This window comes from Thunnus maccoyii, chromosome 7 (genome assembly GCF_910596095.1).
Source record: "Thunnus maccoyii chromosome 7, fThuMac1.1, whole genome shotgun sequence".
Taxonomy (NCBI): Eukaryota; Metazoa; Chordata; class Actinopteri; order Scombriformes; family Scombridae; genus Thunnus; species Thunnus maccoyii.
Window position 1 is genome coordinate 3,460,601 of NC_056539.1, and position 16,345 is coordinate 3,476,945.

General features: G+C 41.6%; 1 long non-coding RNA gene across 2 annotated transcripts in view; it reads left to right on the forward strand.

The window, feature by feature from the left end:
- Positions 1–16,345, forward strand: part of LOC121899941 — a 160,088-nt gene that overhangs the window by 127,174 nt on the left and 16,569 nt on the right. For both annotated transcript variants that reach the window (XR_006096832.1, XR_006096833.1), the window contains one exon: positions 11,331–11,517. This is a non-coding gene — a long non-coding RNA (uncharacterized LOC121899941). The remainder of the gene's footprint in view (positions 1–11,330; positions 11,518–16,345) is intronic.

Sequence of the window (16,345 nt, forward strand, 5' to 3'; positions counted from 1 at the left end):
TGGGTAATACTCTCCTCCACATCACATACACCCAATCGTCCACTGAAATCTGCATATACGTAGCTTGCCAATCAGGAAGCACTTACCGATTATGTGCGCCTCACACAGTATAAAAGGAAGTGTCTCGCTGCTGCTTTCATCCCACCCCCACATCAGTGGACGGCGTAGGAGTGGCCGAGTCCCTAAGTAGAGGGCTCTGTCTGTGCTTATAGAACTAAGGTTACAATATCTTAACCTTCGTTCTATTTCACTAAGGCCTAATGTACCCATGGTGTCCATGCACCATTGACGAATGTTGCACTTCAAGCAGTGTAATGAAATCATATTGTTCACAGTATATGCTGTATGATACAGAGTGTATCCAGCTGTATAGTTTACTGTTTAGATATTAGGGATGTGCAGAGAGCCCAGTATTTGTATTTGTATCTATATTTGCTGAGGCAGCAAAATTATTTTATATTTGTATTTGCATTCAAATAAAAGTGGAAAGAGACATGAAAATCCTGTTTTTGTTTTTATTACGCTTTTAATTTTAGAAAATGAAAGTGTTACAGTAAGTGTTTATGAATAAACTACTTTGTGAAGGAGGTCCCCACACCAGGTCTCGAACTACAGTCTCCCAGATCATAGACGACTGCGCTGACCACTGAGCTAAAACTTTACTCATTGCCTCATTGCACACAGACCTCTACCTATGTTAACACCCATAACACAGAGACAGCATACCGTGTAACATGTAGGGAAGAATTTCAAAGGCGATTATTGCTTTGCACTTTTCATTTATTGCTTATTTTTAACAACCTAACCTTGTAGAAAGGAGAAGGGGAACAACAGGTTATGGGGTTATGGAGAGTCCCCTGGGAGCACTTTGCATGCGTTGGTAGCCCAGCTTTATCTCTGGGGAACACCCCCAACTCCAGGAGTGATGTCCAAATTAGGAAAAGTGTGTCATGTAGCAGGTGGAAGTGACTCCCCTCGTTGGGACCTGCCGATAGATGTAACCGCAGAGCAGAGGAGAGAGACTGAGACAGTGATGTAACCGACCTGCACAGTGGTATCTGGTATCTGTTTTTTTTTTTTTTTTTATTCCCGAAAACAAAAAAATTTTAAAATATTTGCACAAAATAAATATTCATAAAAAACCCACTATTTGTGCTTTGCCAAATAACATATTTGTATTTGGGCACACCCTTAGTGTCTAGTAGAGGGTGGAGCCTGATGAATGTTCGTCCTGCTGTGACATGTCATTAGACTGCCTCACTGAGCTTGACTAGCTATAGGTTAGTTGCCATGGCCCACCTACTACTTTATAATTCAAGCTGCTTTAGTGGAGCAGTAAGGCCCAACCCAGCCCAGTTAACCTGAACATGAAACTGGGTGTAACCATGGCCTAACCTTGCAGGGGTCACAAATCATACAACAGACACCCTGCACACCTCATTCCCTGAGTTATTTTGGATCACAAGAGAATGAAGAGGTATATTGCCTGGGGGGGTCAGGTGTGCCACAGCTGACACTCACACCACCCTTTTCACAAGTCCTGAGTTGCTCCTGTGAGCACAGACCTTGAAAAGGACCCCTTCATGTCCAAAAGATAGAACCTTATGAATTGACAAGGCATGGACCAAGATGCTGCCATGCATATGTCCTCAAGACTCCTTACCCAACTGCCTATGGGTTTGGGAGATGCACTCACAAAGCCAACTAGCTGGGTGCTTCTTGGAGAGGGCTATGCTGGCCACTTCCTCTCCATAGCACACAAACAACTGTTCAGTGCACCGCAAGGGGGCTGTGCATTCATTCAACATAACGTGCCAAAACATGTACTGGGCACAATAGATGCAATTTTGCCTCCCTGTCCTCCTCCCCATGGGGTGGAGGACAAAATACCTCTAGCTGAATAGTTCTCGACCTAAACGAGGTCCTTATGTTCTTGGGAACAAAGGAAGGGTTCGGTCTGAGAGTAGCACTGCTGTGGGACCACGAAGCACCAAGCAGCTGGGGTGAACTGACAGGGCACACAGCTCACTCAATCTCTTAGCTTAGGTCAGCACAAGCAGCAAAGCTGTTTTGAATGACAATACCTTCAGATAGGAGTGCTCCAGGGGCTCATAGGAATCACTCACTAGGGCGTCAAGCACCAACAGTAGTTCCCACTGGCGGGTGGAAACACGCATCACCAGGCGTCGTCTCCTAACCCAAGTTTTGGGGGCTCTGTCCCAGGAGGGGGGCTTGATAGGTGTGCTGCCCATGTTGGGCCAACCTCTCCAGGCTTGGCTCCCTTTGACTTTCCTGGGGGCTAGAGTAGGATCCACCATTGCTGGCTACAAAGCAAAGTGGTTGGGATTCTAATGCTGGTGCGGGGAAAGGAGATTAGACCCCCTGTCATGTGCAGTGGGAGAGGTTCTCTCCTTTTTACAGAATCTGGTGGAAAAGGGGCTATCTCATGCCACTATTAAAGTGTATGCAGCAGCAATTTCCTCCTGTCATGAGGGCTTTGGCAACAGACCTGTCTTTGCCCACCCCCTTGTGAAACATTTCTTACAGGGGGTAATGGACCAGGGCTGGGCCACCCACATTTGGGTCATCTCTGCGTACCACAGTGCTGAACAGTGGTCCGGGGCTATCAGGAGGACGGACAACCACTCTTGTCTCACTCGAATGAGATGAAGAGGAGAGAAGGCAGAAAGCAGCCTCTTTGGCCATGGTGGATGTGCAGACGTGTTGGGTGGATCTTGCAGCGTCAGGGAGAACCAGAGCGGGCAGTGGGTGTTGTTTCGACTGGCGAACAGGTTCAATTCCGCTCTCCCAAACCAGTACCAAATCTAGTGCACCACCTCGGGGTGCAGCACCCGCTTGTCTGTCAGAGGGCCACCTCTCAACATGAGGTCGGCACCCCTGTTTTCCAGACCCAGAATGTGAAGGGCTCTCAGAGAGAGGTGTTCTGAGGTCTACAACAACGGGTTGTCCACCGTCTTCAACAGAGCTGCAGATTGGACTCTGCCCTGCCTGTTGATGTAGGCAACTGTGGTGCCATTGTCTGTTCTTACCAACACATTTCTCACTTGAACCAGAATCAGGAAGTTCAAGCAGTGCATGTGCAGGAGCCTCGGTCATGGATGTGGCCCTGCAGTGCCACATCCACTCGCTGAATGTTTGGGGAACCATAGAGTAGCCAAACAGTAGCCTGTTGTACTCGTAGGTTATCCAATAAAAGGCAAAACACAGGAACTTCCTGTGTTTCAGTGCCACCTTGACATGAAAATTTGATGCTTTCAGGTCATTGGTGTGAACCAATCACCTGCATGAACCAGTTCCAGCAATCTCCTGATGGTTAGCATGTGGAGCGTCTTTCGGGCAATACACTGGTTCAGGATACAGGAGATCTAAAATGGTCCTGAAACCTCCCGACTTCTAGGGAACCAGGAAGTACGCGGAGTAAAACCCCCTCTGTCCATCATGAGTGGAAACGATTTAGATGCCTGTTTTAGTAACAGGTCCTGGATCTCCTCGGACAGAGAATCTATCTCCTCTTGGGAGGATAGATTTATTTCCTTGATGCCAAAGAATGGAGGAGGAACACAGCAGAACTGGAGTGAATAACCCAGTCTCAGTGTTTTGTCCACATCCAACTTGCGATAACTGTGATGCCACTCCTTGTAAAACTGTGTCAGAGGGCGGGCGGTCAGCAGGGGGGCAGCAGCCAGAAAATCGTGATACACTGATTCGGCCCTCTCCGCTGCCAAACCTTCCATAAACGTAAGATTGGCCCACAGGGGGCTGATATCAAAAGGGATGGAGTGTTCCGTGAACGCATCACTGTTGACTGCCTCAGTACAACGTTTGACGTGTCAGTGTGTCCATTCCCCTCTGTATTTCCCATGGAAATAACTGGAGGGGAGCAGAGCAGATGTGAAGTCTCCTCTGCTCTTTTTGTACAGGCCTGGGACATTACTCTCTAAGGAGGAAGTAATGCCCAAGATATGTACTGTGTATGCCGGTCCCATGAAGGGTAGCTGCGAAAGCAGCAGTAGACAATGCTGACAGTAAGCAGACATGAAGAATCCTCTAACCAGTCAATGTATGGGCACAAAGCATTATTCATCAGTGAGGATATAACGGCTGTTGCCACATCACTGTTAGCCAGGGAGATGAGATGTGCTGGCTGGTAACGGCACCAGAGAGCACAGCGAGAGACAGATCTGCTTCTGTGTGTCGCTGTCGAGTGGGATCTGTTTCTTTCTCACAACATTGCACCTAACAAAGTGAATTGGCTCAGTGCTGAGCTTTTTTCAGCAAGGACAGCCTTCAACTGAAAGAGGCTGTCCGCTGTCTGCTTCCCTAACTGAGGGATGCAAGGCAGGGGGCACCAGCTGAGTGAGTGCTTTCTGCATTACGCAGCCTCTGTGAACAGCTGGATGAAGCAGGCTGGGCCGCTGTCATCACAGCGTCATGGAGGGTTGGAGAAGTGGAAGAGGGGAGAGTGGAGGATTTTGCTCTTTGGTCGAAAATATAATTTGTTTTTATAAAATTTTGTTAACACATTTTCAACACACAGTGAACATGAACATGAACAGTGGTGGGGGGGAACTCTGCCGCTCTGCCCTGCCTGCGTGCTCTCCTCCTTGCCTGGTCTCGCCTCTGGCTAGAAAAAGGTGCAAACAGCTGATGGAGGGTCAGCTGTGCCTTCTCCTCTTCCAGCCTCTTGAAGCGCTGAGTCACAGAAGAAAAAGAGCCCCTCTGTAGGGTGGTGAATCCCAGCCACACGTGACATGAGGCCACTGTGGCAAGCAACATCACACGCCCGGTGGCAGTAGCAACACCCAGAATCAGGTTATTCATCTGCCTGATGCAGCTCAGAAAATTGGCCGGAAAATTTCTCAAAATATTCCAACATGTCCCTATCCTGCACTAGCGGGGGCTGCGGCTTCCTGCTTGCTGCCCAGCCAGCTGAATGAGGAATCAGGAGGGCTGTGAGTGCCACTTCCAGGGGGGGCACACCAGGACAGCTTGTCTCTATGTGGCCCTGCACTATCAGGAAGGAAATCAGTCCTGCAAGTGGTGACTTTGTTTCAGTGGCTCCTTCCAGGACACTTCACGACACACTGCCAAATGTCTAGGAGAGGAGGTGAAACAAAGGCAGGTTGAGCCAGATGAGCTGGGCCATAAAAGCCATGGGAGGTGGGAGCAGTGAGAACCCTACATGCTCTGTTGCCATGGCCATAACATTTGGGAAATCATGGTGAACTGAAGTTGGAGGTGGATTTCCGAAGGTCAGTGATGTTGCAGACACAGACAAGAGGTTGATGTCATCGTCCATTGGCAAAGCCACTGGGACAGTCTCAGATGAGGTGTCCGGTGGCAGCAGTGGCGGGGCACTGGATGAAGTAGGGGATTCGTCATCAATGCGGAGATCTACCTCGAGCTCCGGGTCGCTATTGTCGTAGTGGAGCAAGACGTCACACAGCCAAAAATAGTCCCACCCTTGCTGGTGTTGAGTCGTAGAAAGTCCTTGGTATTGCACCCAGGGCAGTGGCTGCATAATTCCGCTCTCTGCGTAGCCCTGTCAGAGGCACTTGAAGCAGAAGAGATGTCTGTCGGCGGTTTACCATTATCCCATGATTGAACAAATACATTTTATCATGACTATAGCAGAATAAACAGATTGGCTGGAGACGATTTTAGGCAATTGAATGAATGTATATGTATGTATGTATGTATATATGCAAACTAATTATTAACATTAACATTCACAATAAGTTCTGAGTGTTAAGGATTGCAGTGCTAAACAGTCTCAGCAGCGAGCACATACAGCTACAGTAAGCCCCGAGGGGAAAACATGTATAAATCAGTCACCACCTGTACTGCTTAAAGGAAAATTCAAGTTTATTTCAACCTGATGTATTTTCCATAAATGTGGCCATTGTGGCTCTGTTTGTCATGCTAACTTCATTTCTCAGGCCAATTTTACAGATTCCAGCGATTCAGAAAAAGACATTTTCACACAAAAAGACAATAAAAGACAATCATTGGGCAAGCTGCTGAGACTCTTAAAGCTTTCCAAATAAACATGATTTTTACATGAATCACTACAAAAGTTTGTTTCTGAGTCTGAACAAAAGTGAACACAGAAACTAGCCAGCTTTTTTGGACTACCTTCTTTGTGAGAAATGTAGAGCTTTTGGTTAAGCCACTCCACTTAGTGTCCAACTGACACAGGTAGGATGTCTCATTTAGTGAAGGCTGGAAGCTCAGCTCTGTTGGAGCTCTTCTTTCTGATGAAGGCGGACAACAGCTGGAGCTTCAGATCTACTTTTGTATAATTGTATTTTGATTATTAGAAGCTTATTAATGAATTATTTCTTGGTGATGAGAAAGGTTGGCATCATAAGCAAACCTTTTTCATCAACACCCTGTAAAATCACATTACATCAGACATTGGCTTGTATGTGCTGGCTGCCTGTGAGTTGTAGAAGTGATTGCTCCCCAGGCAGAAACCTCTCTGCCAAGGTTTAGGTGTTCTACCCTTTGCTGGCTAAGCCCTTGGCTCTAGATGACCTGTTTTGTCCCTGCTGTTCTTGCCTGTGAAAACATTCAGAATAAAAATACAACTTTTGGAATGTGAAAGTCTCCCTCCCCGTCTTTTCTCTCCCTGTGGCATGAGTAAAGCCAGATTTATGCTTGTCTGTCAAAGTATTCCTGCAGTCTCGCCAAAGATGCTGTAGACATGCAAACTAATTTATAGTTCAGAACAGGATTTAACCTGCTGATTGTAGTAGCACCTTTGCAACATTCGATTATTGTGTTGTGTATTATAAGGCCATGGTGTACATTCATTAAATAGCTACACTAATTGTCTTAACATTATTTGATTTATTTTTTGCCAGAGAACAATAATCATGGTTACAGTGGAATGTTAATGGAGATTCACTTGAGAGAAGATTAGAACATAATTTAAATTTATAACTAAATTTTTACACACTTATATACAGTCTTAAATATATACATTTAAATGTGCATAGATCTACCGTTAGTAGAGTTGTATTAAAGGTACCCTTTGGAGTGCACATGGGTGAAGCCACACAATCTTTCCTGTGGTTTCACAATACTTCACAGATCTATAGGTGGCTTTAATGTACCAGTAAAAATGGCAATGTCCCAACAAAAGCAGGGAAGAAATAGACTGTAAGCTATTAAACATGGATGTAAACAATGCAAGATTTAAAAAACTTCAAAATCAATTTTTCAAATGTTATATGATGACGAAAACGCACTCAACACTTGTTCACACAATGTATTTTGAAGGAACACTCAATGTAAACATAACATTTGTTTGTTTGCAAGAAAATACAAGGGCACAAGGCACCTTTAATGGATTTTCTGGCTACTAGGGGGCAACTCTAAACCAATTTGACAGAAAGACAGCTGATGTATAGCCTATTCTTGCCATATAAAGTTGCTAGAGAAAACATGTTGGCAAACACAGCCTACTTATACATGAGACACCAATAGATGTCATTAGACACCAACAACAACATCACCCTTGATTTACAGCCGTGTTTCTGGTTGTTTGACAAATTTAAGTACAGTATTCTCTCTTTAGCTCCAATTTGGTCTCAACCATTTTCTGCGGAAAAACTTCAAATTTCATTACCAGCTAGTCAGTAACATTGTCTGTCTGCTGTTTGGTGCTGGCCAAGTAGCATACAGTGGGTTTAACAGGGCTGACTCAACTATAGTTATTCAGCCTACTCTAGCTTATTGTTTTGGATTTACAACATACACATATACTCTCTGTGCTGCAGAATTGGGTGATAACTTGTAGATTTGTCCTAACAATCAACCCATTTAACATTAAACTTTGTCATTTGATGCAATGCTACTATGAAAAAGATTGATTAATGGAGCTTTATGATCTTCCCCCCACATGGTAGCAGGGCTCACCTGCAGCTACACAGTGAGGAGCTCAGACATCCACAAGGAACTCTAAATAGAACAGTTGCTGCTTTGTACCAAAAGAAGCCAGTTGAGGTGATTTGGCTGATCAGGATGCCTCTTTGAGGTCTCCTTTTGAAGGTTTTCCAGAAATGTTCTACTGGGAGGAGACCCATGCAGGGGCAGACCTGAACATGTTGAGGGGATTATATATATCCCATCTGGCCTGGGAACGTCTTCCCTAGAGTGCCTGATCAGGATAAGCTGTGGGAAATGAATGAAGCTTTATACATAGACATCAGCTCCAAAAATACATCAGAAGAAAAACATAGTTTATCAGCGGTCTTTAAATGTTATGCTAAGCATCTGAAATGTGTGTTTCAAATGTGTGTTATACATGATATCAAACTGCCAATTGTATCAGGCAAGACAGCAGTACAATAAGCCCACATAAACATAATCATAAACAAAATCAAACAGATTCTTCATAAGTTTGTGAGGGGTATGGACCAACAGTCAAGCAAGTTTACATGATGCATCAACAACAGTAAATGTAGCAAATACACATTTACACTAATTGTTCACTGTACTTTAGTTTTGACTATCTTATAAAACCATTAGTGTGCTGCACACTAAACTCTTTGCCCCCTGGCTTGTGATGACACTTGCTCTAGTTGCTCTATCGGGCTGAGGGCCCATAGTTTACTTGTCCTCATCGATATTACTCTGGAGCCCTGCCAAAACTCACCTCCACTACCAGAGAGGAAGTTACAGAGAGGGAAAGATAAATAGAAGTAGATAGGCTGAGTAAAATGGAGGATAGGGAAGCAGATAGAATGGTGCAGAATGGGCAAGATGTGTCTTCAGAACAATAGCAAAAAATCTGTGAACAAGAGAGAAGTATGCAGAAGGAATAACAAATGTGCTGACGTGTTGTTAAGCAATGAGGCCGCAGACTGTTGGGTCAAAGGATAAATTAACGGTTCCCTGCAGCTTAAGCAGGGAGTCTGACTGCACAGATATTGTACATACATCTATTTGGATAAAACTAACTCCCCAGCAATTCTTAGCCTCTCTGTATCCCACTCGGCTGATGAAATTACCCCCCAGTGTTCAAACATGAGTCAGGCAATTACGGCTACCACCAATGAAGTTTCACTGTGGGTGCCTGACAATTTACAAATTGGACCAGATGTGTAAGTGAGTGGACAATTCCAAAAAATCTTGACTCGCATAGCATAGTTTTAACTGACTTCTTGCATTTCAATTGCAAATCTGCACATATTTAGTAGGGGTGTGCCCGAATACAAATACATTATTTGGCAAAGCACAAATAGTGGGCTTTTTTACGAATATTTGTTTCATACAAATATTTTAAAAATGATTTGTTTTCGGGAAGAAAAAAAAAAACACGTCAAATACCAGCGCCCAGATTGGTTACATCGCTATCTCTGTCTCTCTCCTCTGCTCTGTTGTTACGTCTATCAGCAGGTCTCAACAAGGGGAGTCACATCCACCTGCTACATGATGCACATTTCCTAATTTGGACATCACTCCTGTAGTTGGGGTTGTTCCCCAGAGATAAAGCTGAGCTACTGACATACGCAGAGTGCTCCCAAGGGACTCTCCATAACCTGTTGTTCCCCTTTCCACAAAGTGAGGTTGTGGAAAATAGGCAATAAATGAAAAGTGCAAAGCAATAATCTCCTTTGAAGTTCTTCCCTACATGTTACACGCTGTGCTGTCTCTGTGTTATGGGTTTATAAATAAATAGAGGTCCATCTGCAATGAGGCGATGAGTTAAGTTTTAGCTCAGTAATCACACGGTCATCTATGATCTGGGTGACAGTTAGAGACCTGGTGTGTACCTCTTTCGTAAGGTAGTTTATTCATGAACACCTTTTGTAACACTTTAATTTTCTAAAATTCTCTGCACATCCCTAATATTTAGGCATAGCCGGGGCATTAATCAACTAACAGTTTAGATCATACTGATCCATTTCTCCAACTGACAACATCAAAACAACAAACTCATCTCACTGTAAGCCAGTCTTTCATTGGCTGTTGTCTTTCCATCTTCATAAGTAGACATGTTTGATGTTGACTTTAGGAATTATAGTCATTTTACCTGTTAACCATAACACTTAAGTACTGCTCTTGGTTGAAAATGACACCTTCACTTCACAGTGTTGGAGTGGCTTTGACCCAAAGCTTCCTGCCACAGCAGATTAACATTTCACATACCACACACTATAGGACATTACTGTAGAAATTATGATGGGAAACTATCAAAGGAAACCTGTGTTGCAAAGTTATATTTTCTTAAAGCAGAGACAGTCTGCTGTCAAACATTTAAATTTGAACATTAAAATTAAGCTGCAATTGTAATAAGGCTTAATGTAACCTGTGTATGTGCTATCCAGCTCTATTATGTAGGGAAAATGAACAAAAATAATTTTTGGATCAGACTTCATAAGTGCAAGTACTCAATATAAAAGGACTTAAATTGTGATTGAGAACCAAAAAATGTGATTGAGGAATCCCTAATTTTCATTAAGCATTTCAAAGAAAGAGGCTACTACGAGAGCCCCCACTTTTTCCATTGTTCTGTGCTTTGCCCACACCTGATTAGCTGGGTCAGGTGTGTCTAGCCAATCAAGGGCTATAGTAATTGAAAGGCACAAACAGCCATGGAAGCTAGTTAGAGTAGTTGAGGAGGAAGTGTTAGTAGCTTAGCCTTTTGACAGGTTTCATAAAACAAACCTACAATTGAGCCTTATCCCATGGTTAGCTTTGTGTTACCTTTAACTTGGTAGATGCAGTCCATACAATGTGACTACATCTAAAGAAAATCCACGCAGCAAAGTTGAAAGGTCACCTAACTCTGCATGCTTAAGCAAGCCTGGAAAAAGCTACAAGTAGTAGTGGTACATAGCTATGTTTTCCCTTGCAAAAAATGAATGATGCTCATCCAGGGCATTACTTCCCTTAACCTAGGACGTGCCATGTTTATTGACAAGTCAGCCAGCCCCACCTAGCTAATTTTCATTTTGAGATCCAATCACAATGCAGGTAGAATCAAGATAACAAGATCTCTTATTAATACTGGGTATAAATGCAATGGCCCGTGGATTGGATGTCATTAGATTACATGTTAATCAAATAGTAATACTAAATTTAAATGGGGCTAGATGCTTTTGTACCACATCAAGATTAATCTAGCCTCAGCAGATCCTGCAGTGTGTATGCAGCCTGTTTACTAGCTATCTGTTTTAACAAGTGCAAGTTTGAGTTAAATTGTACAATTATATGGCAGTGTAACTACAGTAGGGTGCAGCTCTGTGGCACAAGCTGATAATGGACTTAATTTACTAATGAGTAACTTTTCATTGTAGGTGGTTTACATTGAAACATGTACGGCAAATAGTGATCTCTTGAGCTTGGGCACAAACCGGTGTGTCTCCAGATCACTGGAATATACTGTTCAGCCTACCTGAAGTGCCATGGACCTACCCCAATGAAACAACAGTGAAGGAAGTTTCGCACTTGATTACCATGAGTCACTCTGAAAGCTACAAGCAGGTAAGTGGTGATTGTGCCTGTCTTATGTCTTAAATTGTAGAGAAAACCTTACCTTTGCTATGGTACTCTTTTTTTTATTGTTGCATATTATTCAATTTAACTCTGAACTTGGCTTCTATAGTTCTCACCTTGGGTTATGGTTTGATGGATAGTAGCTTAATATACTGTGTATTGCTTACTTGGTGATGATTGGACATCACAAATCAGCACCGTCTGGTAAAATAATCAACATTTAGAGATGTTGAGTGATTTTCCAACTACTTCAGTTGATAAAATCTTTTCAAAACCATTTAGATTGGCTTAAAAATGCTTTGTCACCATACTTAAGACAAGCTCATATTTTCTTAGTATCTGATAATGGAACATGTACAGTACATACATTGGTTAGATACATCTCCTTGGTTCCTTCCCTGCACAGAATCAGTGGGATCAGAGACATGAGACACTATCTTTTATTCATCGGCCCACTGCATCATTCACGGTTGACATGTTAAGTGTTTATCCATTCTTACATGAAATTCCTGATTAGTGTAGGTGAAAGAGACTTTGCCATGGTCCTCACATCTCCTGTATATTCCTCACATCCACACTCTTGATTAATATAAGCCCTTCCTGGCAATCTTTTTATTCTAGTGGTGAACTAGGCTGAAAAATTAACTCTTGACAAAAACTGGATGTTGGTGATTCTGCACTCGTATTCAGCTGCCATATATCAGCTGCAGCAGCTCCTTTATAGATGCCTCATCATGCATACAGGATGTCTTTACCATATATTATAGTTGGGACTGTAGGGTCTCATAAATCAAGCCATATTTAGCTTCCCGGCATCAGTGATACTGACATCTGTGTGGCACAGAGATATATCGCTTCTGTATGTGAGGTCTCTGCTGTCATGTAGATGTGATGATCAGATGACTGGCACTATTGAACAGCATGTGACTGCCATGCCTGCCATATGTTTACTTATAAAAAAGTGTGAGGATTATTTTGATTTTCTTGTAACTATTAGGCTCCATATCCAGTCTCTCTCTGTGTGTGTGTGTGTGTGTGTGTGTGTGTGTGTGTGTGTGTGTGTGTGTGTGTGTGAGGGTGGAGGGCAATCGTCTTAATGCTTGATAGTTCACTTTTACAAGATCAATCACTATGCAACTAACGTAGAACAAAAGTTTCTCACACATATGAGCCATCAGTTTGGCTCATATATGTTTAAACATATTCCACTTGGTTCTCAATAGCGCTACCTATGAGGTTTTATTTGTCTTATGGAATGCTTGCAATTTTGTTTTATTTTCTATTTGTTTAACAAGTATGTTAATTTTGTTGCATCAATTGATTTAAGTTCATCATGGTTAAAGTAAAAAAAAAACTGTAAAACTGTTTTAAAATTGTTTTTAATGTTGATAAGCAACATATTGAGGCCTCCATTTAGAGATGATGCAGTCTTCACTTTAAATATAAAACAAAGGTGGTATTAGATTATTATCAGAGTGCAGATTCCTAATAGCCCCATGAAGCTAGCAGTTTCTTAGACAGAGTTTTAAAACAAATACTATAACATCTGATAAAAGTAGAACTGGATCTGTTCAAATGTAAAAGACAGCCCACTCCCCATTCAAATCAAAGCATAATTGCATACATCAATGGGTCACAGTATCAAGACAAAGGCAGGAGACTGGTGTGCACTTTGTTGTATAATTTAACAATCCCGTCTGTGAACAAAGGCTGCCCTTTGATGTGATTACATATCCTACAGCAACAGGTTGGAAAGATAGGCCACTGATTGGATATCAGTCCTCAGGGTTTGACTTTTTCCTGGGATCAAGGCGCTCCTGCTGGGAAGCTCCTGAATTTGTCATGGGATGATGTATGCTTTATGAAACTGTTCAATGGTCAAAGTGAGTTCGGAAAATCAAGCCTGACTTACTACATAGCAAAAAACTATGCAAGCAAGTGAAAACAATGTTTTATTTAGATTAAACATTTATTGGACATTTATTAATGATGATCTATCTGATGATGCCTTACTATTTGTAAATTTATATAAATGTTGCTTGCTTTGTCCAGATTAGCAGCTTATGTTTGTTTGTTTATTTGTAAATCCATGAATAATACATATGAATAATTAAAGGAATATATCTGTTACAGATCCACCTCAAAGCTAAGAATCCCCGAGTAGCACAAAGTGATACATTCTTTAATCAAGACGTTTTCGAATATCATGCAGAAATAAATCTGCCAAAAGATTTGTCATAACTTGATATTTTTGAAACTACCATAAAAATTCTGTGACTACATAACACTATTTCTACTTCTATCATGCTGTCTTCACTTTACCAGCATCAGACACTTGTAGGAGAAAACACAAGCAGCCCAGTCTGGCCAAACACAGCTCTTACAGTCCTCACGTGGTATCTTTGTCACTGCCGTAAACCCCTGATGTGTAGTTCTAGTTTTTGAGGAGATGCAATATACAGCCTACAGTGGCTACGTTATGTAGGCTCCACTGTAGCTATGCAACTTAATGCAAAGCTATAAATTCCTCTCAACTTGTGCTGCAGGAAGCACATAGTCCCTCACTGGTTCCCACCAACAAACAGTGAATTCTGAAAATGATTTTAAACTTTGTAGTGTTAAGAAAACAAATCTTTTACAACTCAGCAACAAATAAAATGACATGTTAAGATGGAGCTTGTTTGCAATGTAAAGCCTTGACATGGATCTTGAATGTCGTCCTTTTTGGCATGACTGTTAAAATTTAAGTCAAAAAGTCTTGATAATCCCTTCATACTCAAAGTCCAACTAGATTTTAAATCCAAATATAAAATGATCCAATTTACTAAGATATATGTATGTGCATTTTTTGCATTGTAAATCCACCTGACCTGGTGTAGTGATAGGCAGAAGCCCATTTACCTTGCAAGGCAGCTGGATTCGCGAGATCATGACATCATGGATGATGTGAGAATCCATCTTTTCAGGCTTCACGTCAGGCTTCACTGGTGGTTTGGAGCATCCTATGAGGATTCCTCCTATGAGATCTTGTGATCTCGTGAATCCAGCTGCCTCTCAAGGTAAGACGGTGACAGACAGATGGTTCATCCAATCATCTGCCAAGTATTTTTTGAAAGTGCTTGCCCTTTTCCAAACAGTTTCCAAGGACGACTTCTCAGATGGTTCTGTGCAACAAACCATCTGGTGCATCAGGTTAGAAGCCCATGGGAGGAAACTTGTTGCAGTGTTTGTTCTCAGTGACAAGAGAGTCTAGTCATAATCCCATTTACTGGCGTGGTGTCTGTTACATCAGGAGCACTACATCCATCTTAGTCTCTTCTGACAGGTGACATGCTGTGAATCGCAGAGAGAGACGGTTTAAAAGGAGGAAGTCTCACCAATACCCTCTTAGCATCCAAGTGTTTTTCTTCTTTCTTGATATTGAACATGTTTGCTGTTATAACTCATTCTTTCCCTCTCAATTCTCCATGGTACGGCGTGCAGTAATGAGATTAATGGCTCTGTGTTGTGTCGTCAAGCTGCGATAACACCTCTTGTACAGTCGGGCTGCTGTAGGCTTCAGGATGCTGAAGAGTGTTTTTGAGAGGAGGAGTGTGTTAGGGGATGATAGCAGCAAAGGATTTACATTTTTTAAAGGTGATTCTTGGCAGGTCATCCCCAACTCTCGAGCAGTGGAGGAAGTGGCCAAGAATGGATAAAAGAGAGATGAGGGGAGTGAGGTGTGTACAAGAGGTGCAGACAGAGAGAGATGGATGGTTTACTTTGTTCATACAGTATTTGTATGCACATTTTCACATCAGTCAAGTCTTTTTTTACCTCTCTGCTGTGTACAGTAGACTTGATTTAAATCTGAATACTGAAGCAGAGTGTATACTTTGGTTTTCAGACTTCAGTAAAATCAGATTTGTTTAAAGCCTTAACTGCAATATTAGGCAACAAGAACAGAGACAAGAATAAGACATGATGTTCACTGTGATGGATTGTTTTTTTGTTTTTGTTTTTTTTCTATACAAATGCATACATAATGCATCTTACTTGATCACACATTTGGAACTTTCTGACCATTGCTAAGTGAGAAGTATCAAAGTTCACAGTACTGTGTGTTTCAGAGTCAAGTTGAGATTTATTCAAATAGTATCATCACACAAAGTGACTCAATACAATTTAGAGAGAATGACAAAAATAAATAAATACTAACACACATTACAGTTGATAGAGTAGATTATAACAATGGTGAATAGAACCAACAAAGTTCAGAGAGAGCATTAAAACAGACAGGTTTTGAACCAACCAGAGCGTTGCGATAAGTAGGAAAAGGTTATTCTTTATTCGGATCCCAATTAGATTCCACAAAGTGATTACATCCTCCAAAAATATAAATATAAAAATGATAATAATAATAATATACAATTTAAAATTACCCAACATCTATGACATGAGAAAGGCAAAATAAGCCAAACATAGATAAGAAAATTTAGTTTTTTTATTATTTTAAATACAAAAAATATATATCGAAACTTGTTGTTAAAACATGAACAAATGAAAAACAAAAAAACAAAAAAAAACCTAAACATAGAATGACAAACAGAAATAAAAAGAAAACAATCATGAATAGATTCTAAATAGACTTCTAAATAGAATAAACCTTGAAGAAAAGTAAGATATATTAGAGATTCATCAGTTTTTCTTTCATTGACTTTATAAAGATTAAATGTTTCCATAAAAGCTGCTGTTCCAATGTAAGTGAGAAGCCTTTTCCAATAGTAGATACAGCAATATGAAAATGCTCTAAGGGGGACTGCACCGATTTTACACA